The following is an 18,820-nucleotide window of genomic DNA, read 5'->3' as shown; positions in this document are numbered from 1 at the left end:
TTTAGTCCTGATTTAGTGTTCTGTGGGCACAGTTGAACTGATAGAACAGCGAATAGCAAGAAAAATACTATTTTTTCTTGCACTCCAGGTTACAAGACTCCTGGACAGCAAAAGCGTCATTGAGGCTGTTGGCAGGCTTAGAGYTCATTTGCATTTGGAAAACTTCCGCAATTAATAAGCAAGAGAGCTCCAGGAGCTGACGACGAACACCCAGGAAGTCTTCCAACTTAAAACAGACAACATCCACCTCTTCTTAAACCCCCTCCTCCTTTTGCTGGAGAGAGCCACCCTCCCCTCCCCAAGTGAAGCTTGGCCAACACAAAGATTTGCTGTTAGCGCAGGTCATTCATTTGGAGAACTGGCTTAAACTGTGCTGGCAAAAGAGATTTCCTGCGGAAGTACATCAGCGAGTCCTTCTAGGATAAAGAAAGTCCCTTCAGAATTAATCTAACCCAACAGTTGGGTTGGACACGGTGACCATCCTCCTTTGGCCTTGACAAATCTCGTCTTGCATCACTGGCAGTSACTCAAAAGCCACTGTTAAAGAACAATTTCGGCGGTTCACAACTTCAGGGTTTCGCTTTGCTCCTCTTTGCTTCCACTGGCTCACCCGCTCCTGATTACTTTTCACATTTTACAGTCTACTCCACATCTCACTAATTATCGGCAACACATAGCAGCCGTTTATCACGGTGTGCAGTGCCAACTATTCCTTCTCCACGCTGCTTTCGAGACAGCCACGAGTTTCRCAAAGAATATTAACACACAAAGATATCGGATAGCCCTGGAAGTTACACTTGCTTCATTTTCTATTCAGRTTTTCTTGTTCTCTCCAGCTAAGAAGTAAAACTTAGCTAAACCTTCATAAATCATTACCTGCCACTTTTTCCCATCACATACACCATCATCACAAAAATTTTCACAGCACACACCTTCACACTGTCAAGCACRCTCTTCCTCACGCGTGGGAAGATCTCCCCGTAAACATCCACCAAGCTGTCTCCTCTCAAAGTCATCTCAGGCTCTGATGCCTGCTGTAAGCTCAAGAGGTAGGCAGCCAGCAGGCTGTCACTGCTGCTCAAAATAATGGTCTCGCTGTTCCCTGGCCTTCTCCTGGCTGTCTGGGACCCTGATCTGCTGTCACTCACTGTAAATCTCTACAAGATGGGAACAGATTCTGCTTTCTGTTTGCCTATATAGCAGCAGGGCAAGGATGGAGCCACTTAGCGCTACTGCAATACAAACGAGCAAGAGTCAGCAAAAAGGATCCTGCTYGATAAACCACCTGGGGCAGTCCATGTCTGCATGTGTCTACGTTTAAAGCAGCAAAGCTTCTCTCTTGAAGTTTACTGCAACTATCACTACGCAGAAAYGTCAGTTTGTTATCCACACACCACTCATTTTCCCGCGAGTCTGATTCATGGTAGATGTTCCAGCTCCATCAGGTTGAGATGTACAGATATACACTTTAAACTCACTGTCAAGTTCCTTGCAAACATCACGACAGCAAAGAATTCAGAGGAGGGATCAGAACAGTGTAATGAGACATTTGTAGATGCTTTCAGGGAATCCTATGACTGTTTATAGAGAGGTCTTCCCACGCAAGAGCAAAAGTAYGATGGAGAGTATCAAGACTTGCCTAGGGACAGTCAAAATAGTGATTAAGATTTGTAAGAGGAACATGCAGCGGTCTCCAAAAAACCCCAGGCACACTCTGAAACTCCGGGAAGCATTTCAGTTTAGATAAAATAAGATTGCCATTAAAAAAAAAGTTGGAGAGTGAAATGTCAAAATCTTCAAAGTTTCAAGTGCCAGAAAAACTATAAAATATCCTACACRTTAATTTTTAACTTCAGTTATTGAGAATAATTCACATTCTCAGCAACAAACATATCTTGGGACATACCAAATCCACCTGGTTTCAGCATATAATATTTTCCAACATATCCCCCATCACCATATGTATCAACATATATTAAGATTCAATTAATACCTCCTCCCTTTAGAAAGCGCACACAAATTACAAGCCCTTCCTTCTTATGAGGCGATATATGCTGATTACTGAACGGCATTCTCTGCAATAATTCTCCTCGTAAAGCAGATCAATTGCCTTGAAATGTACCTTTGAAAGGTACATTTGAAAAAAGCCTTCGTAATTAGCAACGCCTGAACTTCTGGCATTGAATTTGCTCATGTATTTGCAACGTTACCTTTTTCTTCATAGTGCTGCTTAAAACCCCATCACACCTTCCCAGACAAAGCTCCATTAACATGCAAATGAAGCGTTCACACTCCTCGTTCATCTGGTGCACAAACAGCAGGTCCTATTTGGGATGGTACACTAATAATTAAAGTCATAAGCAAATATAATAAAAGGATCAAAATGAAACAGGTTGGTTATACATGTCACAGTGATACTTGTGTCAGCCTCTCCTCTAATTAGTGYAGTATTTCCAGGATGAATTGATTGTAGCAATATGGATGGATGAATGAGATTCTAAAGCCAACAAAATATCTCTGTATTAAACATTAATGCAGTCATTGATTGTCATCAATACAGACATTTAAAGCATGGGCAAGTGTAGCAGTGGGAAGAAGATGGCTTAGCAAAATATAAAATTTAGAGGGGTTTAAATACGTACAAAGACAAGAATATTGGACCCAGAGTCACAGCACCACAATATACCCAAAATACACACTTTTACCACATGCTATTATTATTTGGGAAGCACACTCGCTGTTTAGTTTTTATCGTAAAGAYTGGCAAAGCATATAACTCAGAGACAAAGGCAGGAAGCCCAGCCTGGACCTGCAGTCTATTGACTGCTCAGTTCATCAGTCCAGRCCAAGCCTAAAGATCATACAACAAAACTTCTCCATACCAGGTGAGCTTTGGATGAGCATTGCCAGACAGGCATCCGAACTCAACAAGCTGCCCTCTCCTCCAAGTATTATGCACATTCTAATCCTATGGCAAATTGGTATTTGCAATCATATAGCCAGGCCAACCAAGAGCTTCAAAAATTACTGGAGGAACAACTATTTCAGCAAAATTACAAAAATGATGCTATTTCTGCAAACTTTGTTACCAGCTGGCTAGAGGAGAGATCCCCAAATTAGCATCTGCATTGAAAMTAAGGTGGACTGGCCCCTGATTTTTCCTTTTTTGTTTGGCCGCAGCCAACTGCTCACTCAGCATGTTAACGTCAGTCCACCTCTAGCACTCACAGCAGCCACACATCTCATCTCTGCACGGTCCTGTCATCGCTTCCAACTGTAGCTACCAATTCATGGGAACTGGTTTCTGGACCTCTCCAGCTTGATTTTTTTAGTGGCTCCAAGTCCTCATAGCCTCGGTGCCCAGCCCTGGCACTGAAGGCRCTCAGAATCTCTTCAAAGCATGTTCTCACCCTGGATGCACAAAGGCTGAGGAACCTCTAGTTAATAAATGATTTGACAACTTTAACCTTAAGTCAAGTCTTTTAAAGAAGCAATACGTGACACAGATCTAGCAGATTACACTCTACACAGTGGTACAGTCTTTTTTTTTTTTTTTTTTTTTTTTTGCCTGCCTTTGCAGAGCTAACTGAAATGTCTACATCAGCCTCACACAAGTGCTAGTTCCCCCATCTAATCATGGGGAGAAATTACCTGCTCTGACAGTACTTCTAAATCTGCCCRTTTCCCTCCAAAGACTGTCTGGGATCTACTGTAACAACACTCAACCTCAAACAACCTAATTTTGGTGCCTAAAATTCAGGGGAGATGCCAAGGCTCCGTCTTTATGCAGATAAACACAACTGAACATCATAAATCCTTAGCCAACATCTCTGCAAAGATACTTATGCTTTCTAAAAGGAAGCGGGGTTAGCAAAACTTAAATTCTGCAGTAGATTATCTGGGTTATACCTTCAGTTTCTTCAGATGTACAGAACAAATGGCAAGTGCCTGTGCAGCCTGAGCCTGGCCTGTCACCTCCCTAAGGAAAGGACACTATCGGCATGGCCGCACCAGAAGGACATGGCTGAAATCACACCGTTGTGCCACAGTACCCAAACAGAAGACCTCCAGAAATGCATACTTCTTGCAGAAAAGCAAAGAAGCAACACCCCAAAAGCAAACAGTTAAAGTCTTTTGCTTAGCTAGAACCGAACCAGCATTGCAGCATAGCGGGATTGCAGCACAAATGCTGTATGTCACACGAGAGCCGCTTGCTCTCTAGGAATAGTGAATCACACCAAAGCTAAATATCAATTTAGGTAGTGAATTCTGCCTTTCCGTTGGTCTTTCCGATTAACTCTGCTGTCCTCCATTTAACTCTGTGCTACTTCCACTGCATACAGCATCATTTCTCTCTCGGTATTTTGCTGTATACAGCTGCCAACCATATTACAGCATCCATCACGCAGCACCTCGCTGCTAGCCGGCAGCTGATAAGGTGATAGCTGCACTTGGAGCAAGTCTTTGGAGTCCTTTGAAAGGAAAAAGCACTGCATAAACTGAAATTATTGTCACCTATGGACTAAATGCAGTTAAGAATTTGCCAGTGCTCATGGCAGAGAATGGAGATGTCTGAAATACTGACCAGTCTGCGATGGAGAGGCTGAGGAACAGACTTCATTAACACTGCCCATAATGCTTTTCATCAGCAGCATACAATAAAACAGTGATGAATATTCACGGTATCCCTCAGAGGTTATCTTCATTTTACAGATGGATGCAACTAAGATGCAGGAAATTTAAGTGACTTGCCTATATCCATAAAATGGTTAGATGCAGAAGAACTCAATTGTCTTGCCTATTAAAAAAAAAGAAAAAAAAAGTCTTTCTAGATAAGATTAAAAATTATAGATTTACTTGCAGTAAAACTAAAAGAAACTGGTATGTCGCAGATCATTAATGGTTTATCCCTTTTTCTCTCCAGTTACTGCACTGGTTACTTAACTGGTTTTTATATGACCGTAGCACCTCTGGATTGCAGATCACTTCAGATTCGCATGGCACAAAGTAGGGATTAATGGATAAAAGCTCTTTCCTAAAGGCCTGACAACTGATAATAAAATGCAGCCTATAAATATAATACTGGAATGGTCAGAGAGAGATGAATGGCTCGAAGAAAAGCACACCAGAGACAAACGGGAATGGACTAACGCCTCAGAATCCGTGGGATACCGAGACCCATAATTAAACTAGTTACCCAAGTTACCACTCTACATTGTGAGAGAGGTATTTTTAAAGCATTCTTGTATCTGCAAGAACTAATGTCAGCAAGCAAAATGAGGAATACTGAGAAAGAGGTATTAAGACGATGGATTTTTTTTTTAATTTAGTTTTATACATTTCTCAGCAGAGTTTGACATTTAAACAGGATGGCCTGGTTACTAACGGCTCCTCCGTGAATGGATGCAACCCGCTTCCCGGCACGCTGACTGACAGCCGACATAAACAAACAACCACCCATGCCAGGTTTTTCCCCCTACGGCGACAGCTTTTGTAAAAATGCAGARCTTAATGAGAGACTTTATTTAATATTTATTTCACAATCAGCCTCGTTTATTCTAACAGAACCAACCTCAGCCCACAATGATTTTTTTCCCCCCTTTGGTTATTTAGCTGCACAAGTCAATACTCAATGTGTTTTGAACTTCATCTTTGAATTTCTAACTTGGGGGATTTTTTTTATAGGTGTATTTTTATTAGTTTCTAAAGATCTGAAATTTCTACACCCTTTAGGAAGAAAATTTGCTGTTTTATTTACACCTTCATCCTTTTTCTGCATTGCCACACAGTATTTAAGTGGTTGAAAGCGCACACAGTAGGTGYCTTCTCCATACTTCCACCTGCCCTGTGCTGCTCACGTTTTTGCATCAATTAATCATCTGCATGGCTGCAAAGTAAATTAGTAGCCCCAAGAAAATTAACTTAGCATAAAAGATTCCTTTTGCTTTTTTTTAAGGTTGTTTTTAACCAGGTAGTTTCCTGATTCAGACTGTTCAGTGGATAGAAACACTTAAGTGCAGGTCACACCACCCCCCCCCCCAAAAAAAAAAAAATCATTCCTACAGAAAACAAAGCAGTTTCCACCTGATTTGCAATCTCCCACTTCTTTTGTGGACAAGTTGAACAGAAATAAGTTATCCTCTTCAGTCTAAAAGAGAAGTACTAAACTCCACAGTCCCAGTTTGTCTGCTGAAGCTAAAGAGTTAACAGGAATATGGGCTTGTTTAGGGGTTTCTCTAAGCACATGTACATCTATTTGAGCAAAAYGCTACTACTATATTTTAGAAGTGTGAATACTGCTGGCCTGRAAAAAAATGGGCACAGTTCCCTATGCAAGGGGAACAAATTGTTCAGAACAAGGACAAATGCAAGAGAAATCAAGCAACAATTTCTGATGTTTCAAGCTTCTCTTATCTCCAACTCAGCACAGTTTTATTTTATTTTATTTTATTTTATTTTAAGAAAACAGACCCCAAATTGCTCAGGAATTGCCCCATAGCTACATAATTCTCAAGCCCAAATATCTGCAGTGGGGATTTTAGTTATCAGATGTGTACGCGAGAGATCAGAGGGTGCCACTGCCTTCCACCAGCCACCGAACGAGGAGATTCTGGAGAAGCTCCTGCCTGTAGGGCAGGAGTAACGGAGGACAGTGCAGACATTCGCTTCACTCGAGCGGATTTTAGACAGAGAACATCAGAGCTGCAAACTGTGTYAAAATGACCCCTGCACGGTGAAAGCACTACTCGTTCTGTAGTCACGCAGCAGAAACACCAGCGAGATTACCGGAGAAGAGCAGCAAACCCCAAACCCATCACTGGGTTAAACTTCYAGCCTGCAAAATTTGCTGTTTTTAWCTCGGGGAAACCAGGATGCAGAACCAAACACTGGAACCGCAGCCGYGCGTTCTCGCGAGTTCAGGGACGTACATAAATCCCAAGCCTGTCCCTGTTCCCTTGTGAAAGCTATGGACTACTTCAATCTCCACTGGTGTTTTAATTAAAACTCATTAACTCAGGTAAACCTGTGGTAATACCTCTTTTCCACATGACACGATGCACCATGAACTTCGGGGGCAGGTGCAAAAATAAGAAGGCTAATGTTATTTCTCTTAACCTTTTTCATGATACACAAGAACAAGCAGATATTCCCATCATGATTTCAGGAGGAAAGAGAAAGGCTATCCGATCCTCACGTCCAAATATTAGTCGTCTCAGGATGGAACAATCTGCTGCTTTCTCCAGAGGATCTGGTGAGGATACCAAATGAGTCAAAAAAAAAAAAAGGGCTTTTCCTACAATACAGTTATTTTTTCAGGTGTTAGAATTAACAGCTACGAAGCCAGAACACACAAAAGGAGTCTCTTTTTTAAAGTGGCAGCCTCCTCCTCTCTCAGTTAATCAAGCTGGGTAGCCAGTTTAACAAAGCCTGAATCTCCCATGTTAGAGACAGTGGAATTGAAAATTCCCTTCTGTCACCAGAAAACAGGAAAATAAGCCAACACAGTACTTTGTTCTCAGCATGGAGACCCCGAAGGGGACTTCCTGAGGTCACTAACAAGAATTCAGATTAAGCAGCAAATTAATGAGTTTTTCTTGCAGACAAATGTTTTTAAGGAGGTTATTTTAAGTAAATATTCCCATGCTGCATCCATGTTGCAGTCATGAAAATACCATGCATTAGACCCTGGAAGCGTAAGAGATGACACTATTGGGAACTTATCACTAACTAGAAGTGAAGCTGGCTTCCTTTAAAACCTTCCTAGATAAGAAGCCTCRACTGATCTATTTTCCATTACTCCGAGTTCAAGCAATGAAATTTAAATCACACAGAAGTGCTAATGATTATTTTTTCAAGTCAGGTTTTTATTACTGAAAGCATTTCTTTACACCACAGCAAAACCAAAATCGAGGGAGGGTGTGCGTGTGGGGGGGTTAACAACACGATTTCTTTTTTCATCCTGACAACCTCTTTCATTTCTTTGATGATTTGTAAAGCTGAAAATCAGCAKGCACCTTTTGACCAAAGATGTCGATTTAAGTTCCTAAATGTGGCGCTCTCAGATTTTTCCTGCAGCTCTATCACTTCCATAGCTATAGATGAGCAGGCATTTGGAGCGAAAGACTAATTGGTAGAAAAACAGAAGCTCTCACAAGCCCCTACGCCTTGAGTTTCACTGGCTATAGGGCAGAGCATAGGTGCAGGTTTGCTAGTCACACACACACACACACACGCTCGTCTTTCCCCACAGCATCTTTTGCAACTTGTTCCTTATTGGCATTATGTCTCTTTTAAGATGAGAGTCTCCGTTTACAAYATTCCCTGGATTCACTGGCAGTCAGGGAGCATCCAAGCCTCCCAGGTCATTGCTGAACGTAGCTATATAGCAGAAAAGCTGTTGGGAAGGGGAGATGCATTGGAGGAGGGGGCACGAGGAGGCAGATGGAAATGAGTATTTCTGCTCTATGGATGCGAGAGGCTTAGTCAAATGTGCTCTGGAAATACCTGCAACTGCTTGTCATACAGATCTGCATCTCTGCAATAGCTGTCAGATGCCCTTTTCCTCCCCATTTCCAACAGATCAAAGCCAAGGCTGATCACCACTCTACCTGGATCAGGGGTGTCACAGCAGTTCCCTTTTAAAAGGTAATAGATGAAATACTTGAATCAATTTCAATAAATTCAAAGAACTACTTGAAATGTACACTTGCTGCCTTTTGAGTAAATGACCTTTTGCTTAACACAATAAACCAAATTGTATTTTTTGCCAGGTAACTTTATAATGAATGAGGAGCAACACAGTAGAGAAGCAGGTCAAGCCGCCGGGGCTACATGTTCCACTCTCCACGGACTATGTCTTAGTAGGACCCAGTTACCCAAGGACTGCTTGGCTATTGGGCACTTCAGCATCTCTTACATCTTTGTATTTGTATTTATTTATTTTTTTAAGGACTGCTCAGCCTGTAAGATAGTTTGAGAAGCCACATACAAGCGCATCTTTTTTTTTTTTTTTTTTTTAATGAGAGTTTTCCTTCCTCTTCCCCTTCACATTATTCTTTCAGTATCTGAATAATTATATATATACTTTTTAACTTTGAAAAGAGTACAGTCAACTTTCACTTCAGCAACACCTAGAAGAAAGTATTTCTGTTAAAGCAAAAGAAAATAAAAAGGATATCCTCTAATCTTTTGCTGGAGAGTAGCAATTTCAGTAAGGCTCTATCTACCTGGAGCAATACGAGGCCTTACTGGAAGGCACGACTCTTCTCTGCACGACTATTCTCTAATCAGTCTCAGGACAAAAAACAAAAACCAAACAAATAAAATCTCCACACAGTTAGTTTAAATAGGTGTTTTAAATTTCATCTGAAGTATATTAGGGAATAGTGCAAATCAACATATAGAAAAAGCGTGGTGCAGTGAGAGCAGCAGCTCTGGGAGGGTAGACAGCAAACAGTAATCAAGTCTCAAGCTGTTTGCAACCTAAACACCTATCAATGCAACCAAGCGCTCTGACGGTTTTATCTATGCAGGGTGAAATCAAACAACAGTACATCACAAGTCTCGCTAGTACCTTGCTTTTGCCCTACGTTCAGGGCCAATGTTTAGTAGCAGATTAGTTATGCAACTACTCTAACAGTGACACGTATTAACAGAGGCTTGATTGTGTTTAAATACTGACGATTTTTAAGGGCCACGTTCATTCCTGCTGTACCTTAACGAATTCAGTAGATTGAGTCAAACATTCCTCTGACGCTGATCTCCTCCCTTTGATTTCATAATTAAAGAAGAGACCAGCTAAGAGGCACGAGGATTGTCTCACACACTCGACAGCACTGTTTCATACTGTAAGGCAGACATTAATAATAAAATTTAGTCAGTTCTTGACAGAACAAATTGGGGGGGGGGGGAGCTGAACGACTTGCTGCAGAATGAAATCACAGAAACTGCAGATGAAATCATAAGTCTTAGGTCATCTAGTCCACCTTCAGCCAAAGCAAAGCTGCTGCTCACCACCCTTGTTCCAAGCTTCATTTAAATGAGTTGCTGATTTTGGTGTCGGAAACCCATCAGGAATACAGAACATTTTATAGTCTGAACTATAGCCCTAGCACATCTCCTGCTCACATTTCTGTATCTATTAAGAGTAAAGCTTGTGTTCAAACTGCAGAGTCCTGTCCTAAGGAATTTATCTAATTCCCAGCTATTATAATTTCTTGCTCAGCTGTATTTTATGTGAAAACATGAAAAGCCAATCATCAGCCCTTACCCCCAAGAAAGAGCTGCATGTATACCTGCCCGGGACATATCACAGAAATTACAGTGAGTGCTGCACTTTGACTGATGGATGCCATCTTTTGCAAGAAGGTATCTCCTCACCAGACCCCCAAAACCTAGGCTAGAAAACCAACATCTTCCCTTTGTTCAGCACTGTAGCAGAGAAGAAAACAAAACTTGGGAGGAAAAAAAAAAAGTGAGTCTGCTACAGCCCTCCCTCTCCTGGGGTCCCCCATCTCACCAGTCTTTCGGACCCCCTCTATGCATTAGGTGCGAATCACTCCAGCATATTAGGGGTGGCTTGAACCTCCTTCTGCAACAAGTCTGTGATGAGGACAATTTAATACAATTTAGGGCAYGTAGCCAACACTTGCTGTCTTGCAAAGGCATGATTTCTGGTTTTACAAATATCACAAATAATGCACTTTAAGAACAGGACTACTACAGAGAGACCAAGAGACCAGAGATTCGGAGATTGCAGCTCTGACTCCCCTTTGAGACTCCAGCCACTAATAAGACACTGAAAAAAGTAAAAGAACAGAGAAAATACCTAACACTACTTTCCTGGGATAGTCTCCCAGTCCCCAGCAATTGGCATCTTGGGGACTTCTTGAGTCAAGTCAAGAAATGCACGTATTGAGATCTTTGCAGGATCATGACCTAAATAACTTGAGGACAAGGGCCTGTGAGATTGTCTTTGCCTTTTCACAGCAATCCCTCATCTCCTGAGCTTCGAAGCTTTGGCCCATTTTTATGGGTCTGTATTTCTGTTGCTGCAAGGCAAAACTTCACCTGGTGATTAGCATGGATTTCTGAGCTACATTTTTAATACACTTACTGCTGTACTATAATATAGCTTGAAAATGCTGCCACACAGGACATTATTAGAAGTCTATCTAATCAACCAAATCTAGTAATTTGGAAGAATAATAAAACCAGCATAAACACCAATACCTACATGTAAATAAATACATACACTTAAAATCACTAAATATGAAGGCAGAACCAAACAGGGATATCACAAAAATTGTACCATTTTTCAAGTACAATCCTTCTGGCCATGGATTCCCTACTTGTTCGGCAAGACTTCTGTATTCATAYTCCCCAGAATAATTCCCAGGCTTTTAAACTATCACTTTTATACTATTGTTTCATTTCCAGTGCCTTTGGTTCGTAGCTAAGGATCACCGCTGTAAAACTTCACCTTTTGTAGCCAAGATGGAAAACCTTATATTAGGTTACTGGCTCCCTCCTTTGCAAAGTAAAAATAAAAGAGGAAAATGCCATTCCGGGATTTTTTTTTTTTTTTTTTTTTTTTTTTTTAAGAAAGACCAACCCAACAAAGGCATCTGCTGCATGCACTGTTTTTCTTCCCCTCTGAGTCAATAACAAAAGGGAAGGAAGGAAAAAGAATAGAAAAAAAATAAAGGCTAGGAGGAGGTCTGGATGCAGAATGGCCACCCTTCAGGAATTTGCTGGCCAGAGGAGAGGATATAAGCAGCCAGGCATCGCGCACCCGGACTCCCCGACCATTGTGCTGGTGTTTACAAACACTTTGATCCAAAGAAACAGGGAGCYGCATTGTCCACCCTGCACTCCTGTCACCCGTCCCTCTGCGCGGCGATCCCAAGGAAACTCTGCCAGAGGACAAAACAGTGTCGGTTACACAAGAGAGGCGCAGAAGCAAATACGCAGCAGAGGGGGAGGAAAAAAAGAAAAAGAAAAATCAGTTCGGCTRTAGGCTCTCCTCCTGCTCCCAGAGGAGGCTCCAAACCAGGCTTTGGGGCAGGTTAACTTTAAAGGGCGCTGGAAGATGCTGACAGCCAAGATGAGCAGGACTCTCCCACACGCATGCATTTACCTGCCACCATCGCCAGCATCATCAAATTAGGTGTTTTGGAAGCACAAGCAATTGCAGCAATAATACAGGGGAGAGGGGGAGAAATCCTGAAGTTTTGCACAAAAGAAAGAAAAGATATATAGTATTTTGCACTGACATCCTAGCACTGTTCACTCGGGAGACCTGAAAAGCACCTGACAGAAACAACAAGAAATAGGAAAAACGAACTAAAGAAAGAAAGAAGGAAAGCAGTCACACCAACAAAACGCGAAGCTGCGCCGGCAGGACCGCGGAATTCCCGAAGAACTCCTCCTAAAAGGACTTTTTAGCGCGGCTCCGCGGGCAGCAGCGAGCGCCGGGAGCCGCCGGCCGCCCGGGAGCGCGGAGCGGCGCGCTGCGGCCGCTCATCTCCGCCGCGCTTTCCTCTATTCCGTTATTATTATTATTATTATTATTGCTGTTACCGCTCCCGGCAGCGATGGCCGCACGGCGCGGCCCCGCGCACCAGCGCTTTACCTCCGCGGGGGAATACGCGGTACGCGCAAGCGAATTGGGGACAGAAAGAGCAAAAAATGATTTTAAAAAGAAATTTTTAATAGAGATAAATAAAGGAAAGCGCGGAACTCACCTGGCTTGGGATTTTCCCTCCCTCCCCACGACCATAAAACGAGGCGGGAGCCGGGGTGCAGCCAGCCGGCGGCGGGCGCAGGCTGGCAGCCGCGGGAGGGCGGSGGGGCGCGGGGCACCCCCGGGGCCGGGAGCGGCGGGGCCGGGCCGGGGCGCGGGCGGAGGCCGGTGCAGGGGCCGCCCCGCCGGGCCCGGCGCTGGCGGCGGCGGGAGGCGGCGCCCGCGGAACACAATGAATCGCGACGCGCCCCCGCTCCCTGCCCGCTCGGCAATGACATCACCCCTCGCGCCCGCCCGGGCGGGGCGAGCAGCCGCGCAGCCGCCTCCCCATTGGCTGGAGCCCGCCGGCACCGCTGCCTTCTGGGAGTTGTAGTTCCGCGCCCGCCAGCCGCCCGGCCTCACGGGCAGGCGGGGACTCCAAGTCCCGCGCTGCTCCGCGCTGCGCAGCCGCAAGGAGGAAGAGCGAGGAGGGGGTGGAGAGGGAGGTAGCGGCGGCGGCGCCATGTTGATGGCGTTGGCTGCTTTTAGCCCAGGAGGAGAGAGGAGGGAAGCGGGCTAAAGTGTTGGAAAAGGGGGATGAGTGGGGCACAGGTGTTCTTGCAGGGGCCGGAGGGCACAGGGAAAGGGGGCGAGCGAGGAGAGGGTGGCTGACGGGGCATCGGAAGACCTGTCGCGGCGGCCGGTTACTGCTGGCAGGGGGCGCAGCGCTGGGCCCGGCCCTTTCGCTCGCCCGCTTTGCGGGCCGGCGGGGAGCGGCGCCGCTGAGGTGGGTCCGTGGAAGCGGCGGCTGCGGCGTGGGCCGGGTGCCGCTGGGTTTGGGCAGGGCGCTGCGGCCCCTGGGGCGGTGYGGGGGACGTGGCCGCCGGGGGCAGGGGCAGGGGAGTGGGATTAGCCGCACTCCGTGATCTCAGGTGCAGGGCTGAAATCACGGCCTGGCCGTGCTGGGGCGGGAGAGGCCCTCGGCGGGGCGCAGGCCGGGACGCGCCCGTCTCACGAGGCCGGTGGGTGACTGTGCTGCCCGCTCTTGGGCCCTTTCAAGGGTTGTGGCTTGGGTCTGGTGTTTGGTGGCGGCGCTGATCTTGCTCGCCGTCAGCATGTGTGGCTTYTTGTGCCCAGCAGGAGGAGCTTTGCTTCATCCTAAAGGCAGATCCTCTCAGTGTAGACTGTAATACTGTACACTCTAGAGGCTTAAACTAACGTCGAAGAAGCTGATGGGGTGAATGAGATGGTATAAGACCTTTCAGCATGGTGTGGAAGCAGCCAAGTTAACTTGCATCTGTATTTTCTTACCTGCATTAGCTGTCTGGTGTTGGTATGGCTTAGCCTGCTGATCAGCTTTTAGATGCTCTCTTGGGTTCAGCAAGCCCTTGCGCCCAGCATACCTTCTGGCTGGCTTGGAGGACAGAGGCTAGATTTTGAGCAGTGGGTTGTGATTTCTCAGACTGAACAGTCATGCCTGATCATACTAGGCTCCCTGCTGGGGAGTAGGAAATGATCCTTCTGTCAAACTGGAGATTAGTTAAATACCTATTAATTTTTAGGAGCCTGGAGTTCCTTTGCTAGTCCTGAAATGATTTGTGGAGGATCTTAACTCAAAACTGGGAGGGAAGGCAGACATTGTTTGAAGGCTTGTATGGTTTGTGAAATAATGTGTGTGTAAAATAATACGGTTTCTAGTTACAGCTGATTCCTGTGAAATAAAATGCTTTATTGCTTCAAGAAGATACTTCATTGAAAGGAGTTAAGAAGAGTTATATGGGCTTCCTGGAAATTCTGGCTAAAGCCACGTAGTGGTGGAGTAGCTTAGGAAAAGGGGGTTATAGCTTTATGTTTTTAAAATACTTTGGCTTTTCCTGGAGGTAAGTACAATGCATTTACTGCATAAATGCTATGCAAAGTACAATGCATAATGCTTTGCAGTAGTAGCACAAAGGTGTAGTATCCTGTTTGCTATGTGGTACAGTCACATGCTGGAGGGAGGCTGTCATGACAAATGGTTTTTGGTGCAATTATGAATAACTTAACCTAAGCCTTGTAGTCTCTTGAAACTACAGCAATACATTATATATTCAGTTCTTTCATTTCCTTAATCCAGTTCTGTCCAGCATTAAAAAAAAAAAAAAAAAAAGTGAGGGGGAAGATCAGTTCTCTGCCTTTCCCACTCATTCTCCCATAAAATGTCAGTTGTGTTGGGAGAGGAGCTGCACCTTACATAGCTGCCCTTCTCTCCCTGCCCAAGTTTGTCCAATTYCGCTAAATTCATTGCTGGAGAAAAGGAGGGGAGAGAGAACATAATAAACTTTTGCTCATAAAACTTTCAGTGATAATTGCACAAATTTTGAATAATTCTGGATTACCAAATAYAGCCTTATTTATTTCTTTTCTTACTCTGTGTTCCTGTTGTGGATGAATTATCTTCTGGATTTGTTTGTTTGTTTGTTTTTTGGGGGGGGGGGCAAGGTGAGGGCAGCCATTTTAGACTTTAAGCCTGTGCTTATATTAGTGCAGCTGCTCATTGAATAAGGATGGTAAGTATTGTGATGGTGTAATTGAGGGGGGTTCTCTAACTGGAAAAAAAGAATACTAGATTTTTATGCARGTCAAGTCAACTGACCTTATGACTGTTTACATTTTCAGTTAAATTACTTTAGTAACAATTTGTTTCACRTGCATTGATTTTCCACCCTCCTCACCTCTTTCACAGTGGTGCTTCTCGGGAGAAAAGGCATGGAAACATTGTTTTACAAGTASGGTTCTTTCAATGCTTCAGTATTTCTTCAGTCTTTCAGATGTTTCTTCATCTGAAGATACTGCTGATACTATAATTGCTATAGCCCSTTGAAATGTGGAAATAAAGAATTGACTTAAGCAACTGCCCAGGTGAATGCCTAAGGCAAGAGACCGGTAGAATTCTGCGTGTTTTATAGGTCACTTTCATCAGTTCAGGGGTGCCTAATATTTGTCAGTGTGTGGATTTTGCTTGTAGATTACAACTTGTCAGAGGTTCTAACAATGAAGCCTGTGTCACATGTCTGAAACCTGCATATTCTTATCACACTATTCATTTAGAAAGTGCTAATGTCAAAGTCTCTTTTGTGACCCGACAGGTCTTAATTGCAAGATCCRTAACGGGCACATAAACAGGCTGCARACTGTGGAAATACCCGTTGTTTCAACACTTTATATAAAAAGGCTTAAAGTGACACGAAGGCTGCCTTTGGCATTTCTTAAATACGTAGGTGGAGTCTGTTTTAATGCCATCTGTGAAAACTTAATCCACCCGATGGTCGTGAGGCTACTATGCTGTTGCATTTGTTTGTACTTGGACTTAGCATCCTATGCTGCAGATCCTGCAGATTGTCTTTGCTACTAAAGTGATTTTAGCCATGTGGGTCTTGGGTAAGCAGCCACCCAGTGTCCTGCAAGCCCCAGAAGAGGTTGGATGCTCCTGCAGGAGGGATAGGGAGGATGAGGATATGTAAAAACATGTAGCTACTCTGTTTGTCTTCTCAAATTGCTTAGCCGAGGTCATATGTAGGAATCTGGCTTCATCTCTCAGCTTTCATTCTGACAAGTTACTTCTTTTTATGGAAACTTCAGGGAGTTAGCTGCTATAAATTCAACCTTTACTAGATAATTATTAAAAACAGGTCTACAGACTGGATGAGAAATACGTGTTTGAGGTTAAACATACACAAAAGAAGAAAGGTTGAACCTTTTGCCTTCACCTGAACTGTGAAATAGGCTGTATCATAATGTAATTTTAAGTGTTTAATACCACAATATAAACATCCATGTCAGTGCACCACAGCAAAACTGCTGTCAAARTGGTGATTTCAGAGTTCCTGCATATTAATTGTCAGTCCTTATGTAAATTCTTGCTACATAAGTTAGCTGGAGTGAAAATTTGTGTGCACTCAAAAAGTGGAGGATTGTTGTTAAAGACTTGATGATGTTGACTGACTTGAACTGTGCTAGTCTTGGCACATAAAATACCATAAAATGCAGTTTTCTAAGTTACCCAGCCACAAAACTTTGTAAGATTTGCCCATACTTTCTTCGTAAGGGTATGGACTGGGAAAGAAAAGTGAGAGTTGAGAAACTTACAGACCATTGCCTTTTAGAGCCTGTAATGAGGGAAAGGGGCAGATTATTTAGCCTTCAAATTTCTGCTCTGGTTTTAGAAGCTGAAGAAACTGCTCTTAAGGCTTTTGATATATGATGGCTCCACATGGCTTCAGGATGGTTTCCTGAAGAGTTATTGGGACTGCAAAGTAACTGAGTCAGTTCAGCATGAGATAAATACTTTTATATACTACATGAATACTTTCATATGGTGTTATTGTTTCCCAGTATCTTAATGATAGCAATATAGAAAAGTATGTTTTTAAGTACCTTACTGTCTACTCYGTTCTTAAGGAGAAAGTTTGGAAAAATACAGGTAAGAGCAAAAGGCTTCTATCTTCCTTCTTAGTTCTTTGGGAAATTCTAGTGAGGCAAATGTTTAAACCAGTTTCTAGAACATAGGATTCCTGGGTAGCTGAAAGCTTATGTAGAGTTTCTCTGAAATAACTGTAGTAACTGATGAAAACAAGATACTAACAGTTATATGTTTGTTCTTTCTCTCTCCCCTTCTCTCTCTCTCTTCTCTCTTTCAGCACAAGAACAGTGCTTTAACAACTGTGAAGAGCTTTAAGTAGCATGGACATGTTCTCTAACTGAAACATGGCAGCACTTCAATAGCAGTTATATAACAGGAAAGGATGTGCAAGCTGCTGCAAGTCCCTGGATTCATAGGAACTGGTTTCTGAAAGAACTGATTTTTATCACAGATAAAAACTCAGATTCTTTCAGAATTTTTAACTCTTGTTTACTTCAAATGAGACCTAATGGCAGTACTGAATCAGGAAATTACTTCTATCCTGGGCACTGGGGAAGGGGATCCAAATAGATTTATAAATGCTATTCACTGTGATGGGCCTGGGGGAAAACAGGCCATCCAAATGTAAGAGATTGCAGATGTGAAACTTGCTCCTGGGAAAAGCACACTAGTATTGCCCAGAACTGGCTAAACAGAAGAAACTTGGGAAATTGTGTGTGTTGTGCTGCTCCTTGTTAGGTATGGATGTATTTATTCAGGTAGGATGGTCTAAAATGACCATTGAAAACTAGGATCATAGGCAAAAGAGTTTCCCATTTCTGATGAGAGTATATGTTCATCCATGCAGTTCAGAACCACCAGAGCAGCATCAGGCTTGATCAAATACGATAATATTGCCTGCTTAAAATAATAGCCTGGCTTGGTCCACCTGACTCCTGCTGAGCTAACTGACTTATTTCGAAGCACTGTACTGAAGACTTCCCCACCCTGAACTACTGGAGAATTTGACACACAAATGCAACTTGGGGTTCAGTGCAGTGTGTAAATCCTGTGGTTGCCAGCATTTTAAAGATGGACCTCGCAGTTAATCTGGGAAAAGATGAGAATGTGCTGAATGTGTGTGGTGCGCACTTCAGTACATAACTCACAGTTAAACTAATGGATTGCACTAAGCTGAGTATTGTGATGAGGTAACACTAGGTGTGGACCCCTCTCCACACCGCTAATCTTGGATGGATCTATTTTTGTATGTGTTCAAGTAAACTTGAGCTGGTAGCTGGCAGTGTTTGTCTGGCAAGCTAGTCTGCATGTCTGTGCCAGGGAGATGAGACAAGCTGTGATCTGAGAAATTCTCAAGCATAGTACGAACTCTTCAAAAAAAATTTTTTTTTGAGTCACAGTAAACTAAAAGCCCACTAAAAATACTTTTTTAGCAAGAAATAATTGTAAAAACACAAAGGATGTTGTGATAAGATAATGAGAGAGTTACTGCAATCTTGAAACACTGTTCCTCATCCCTGATGAGGAACACCCCCTAAAATGGCGGGGGGGGAGGGGAGGAGGAAGAGCAGAGGGCAAAGTGAAAGCCATAACCAAGGATAACAATGCAATGTTACAGCTATTTTCCATCAAATTGTGCACCATTATGTATTTCTAAGGAAATCCTGCAACTGTGTCAATAGGCTGGGCTACCT

At 43.5% G+C, this 18,820-nt stretch overlaps 1 protein-coding gene and 1 long non-coding RNA gene across 4 annotated transcripts in view; one reads left to right on the top strand and one right to left on the bottom strand.

Annotated features, from left to right (window-relative positions):
- The window catches only part of RAB30 (RAB30, member RAS oncogene family), a 45,172-nt gene extending 32,232 nt beyond the window's left edge, over positions 1 to 12,940 (bottom strand). The window contains exon 1 of the mRNA XM_085314546.1: positions 12,747 to 12,940. The gene's annotated coding sequence lies outside the window, so the exon portion shown is untranslated. The remainder of the gene's footprint in view (positions 1 to 12,746) is intronic.
- Positions 12,941 to 13,633: 693 nt separating this feature from the next.
- Positions 13,634 to 18,423, top strand: LOC146590474 (uncharacterized). 3 transcript variants are annotated; one of them, XR_014897009.1, is made up of 3 exons: positions 13,634 to 14,604; positions 15,527 to 15,625; positions 17,404 to 18,423. It is a non-coding gene; the product is annotated as an uncharacterized LOC146590474 (long non-coding RNA). The 3 variants fall into 3 exon arrangements; XR_014897010.1 differs by lacking the exon at positions 15,527 to 15,625; XR_014897008.1 differs by lacking the exon at positions 13,634 to 14,604 and having other exon boundaries at positions 15,201 to 15,625.
- Positions 18,424 to 18,820: the final 397 nt, after the last annotated feature.

This window comes from Rhea americana, unplaced genomic scaffold (genome assembly GCF_003343005.1).
Source record: "Rhea americana isolate MKP2758 unplaced genomic scaffold, rheAme1 scaffold_407, whole genome shotgun sequence".
Lineage (NCBI taxonomy): Eukaryota > Metazoa > Chordata > Aves > Rheiformes > Rheidae > Rhea > Rhea americana.
This window is presented reverse-complemented; position numbering and strand designations above follow the sequence as displayed.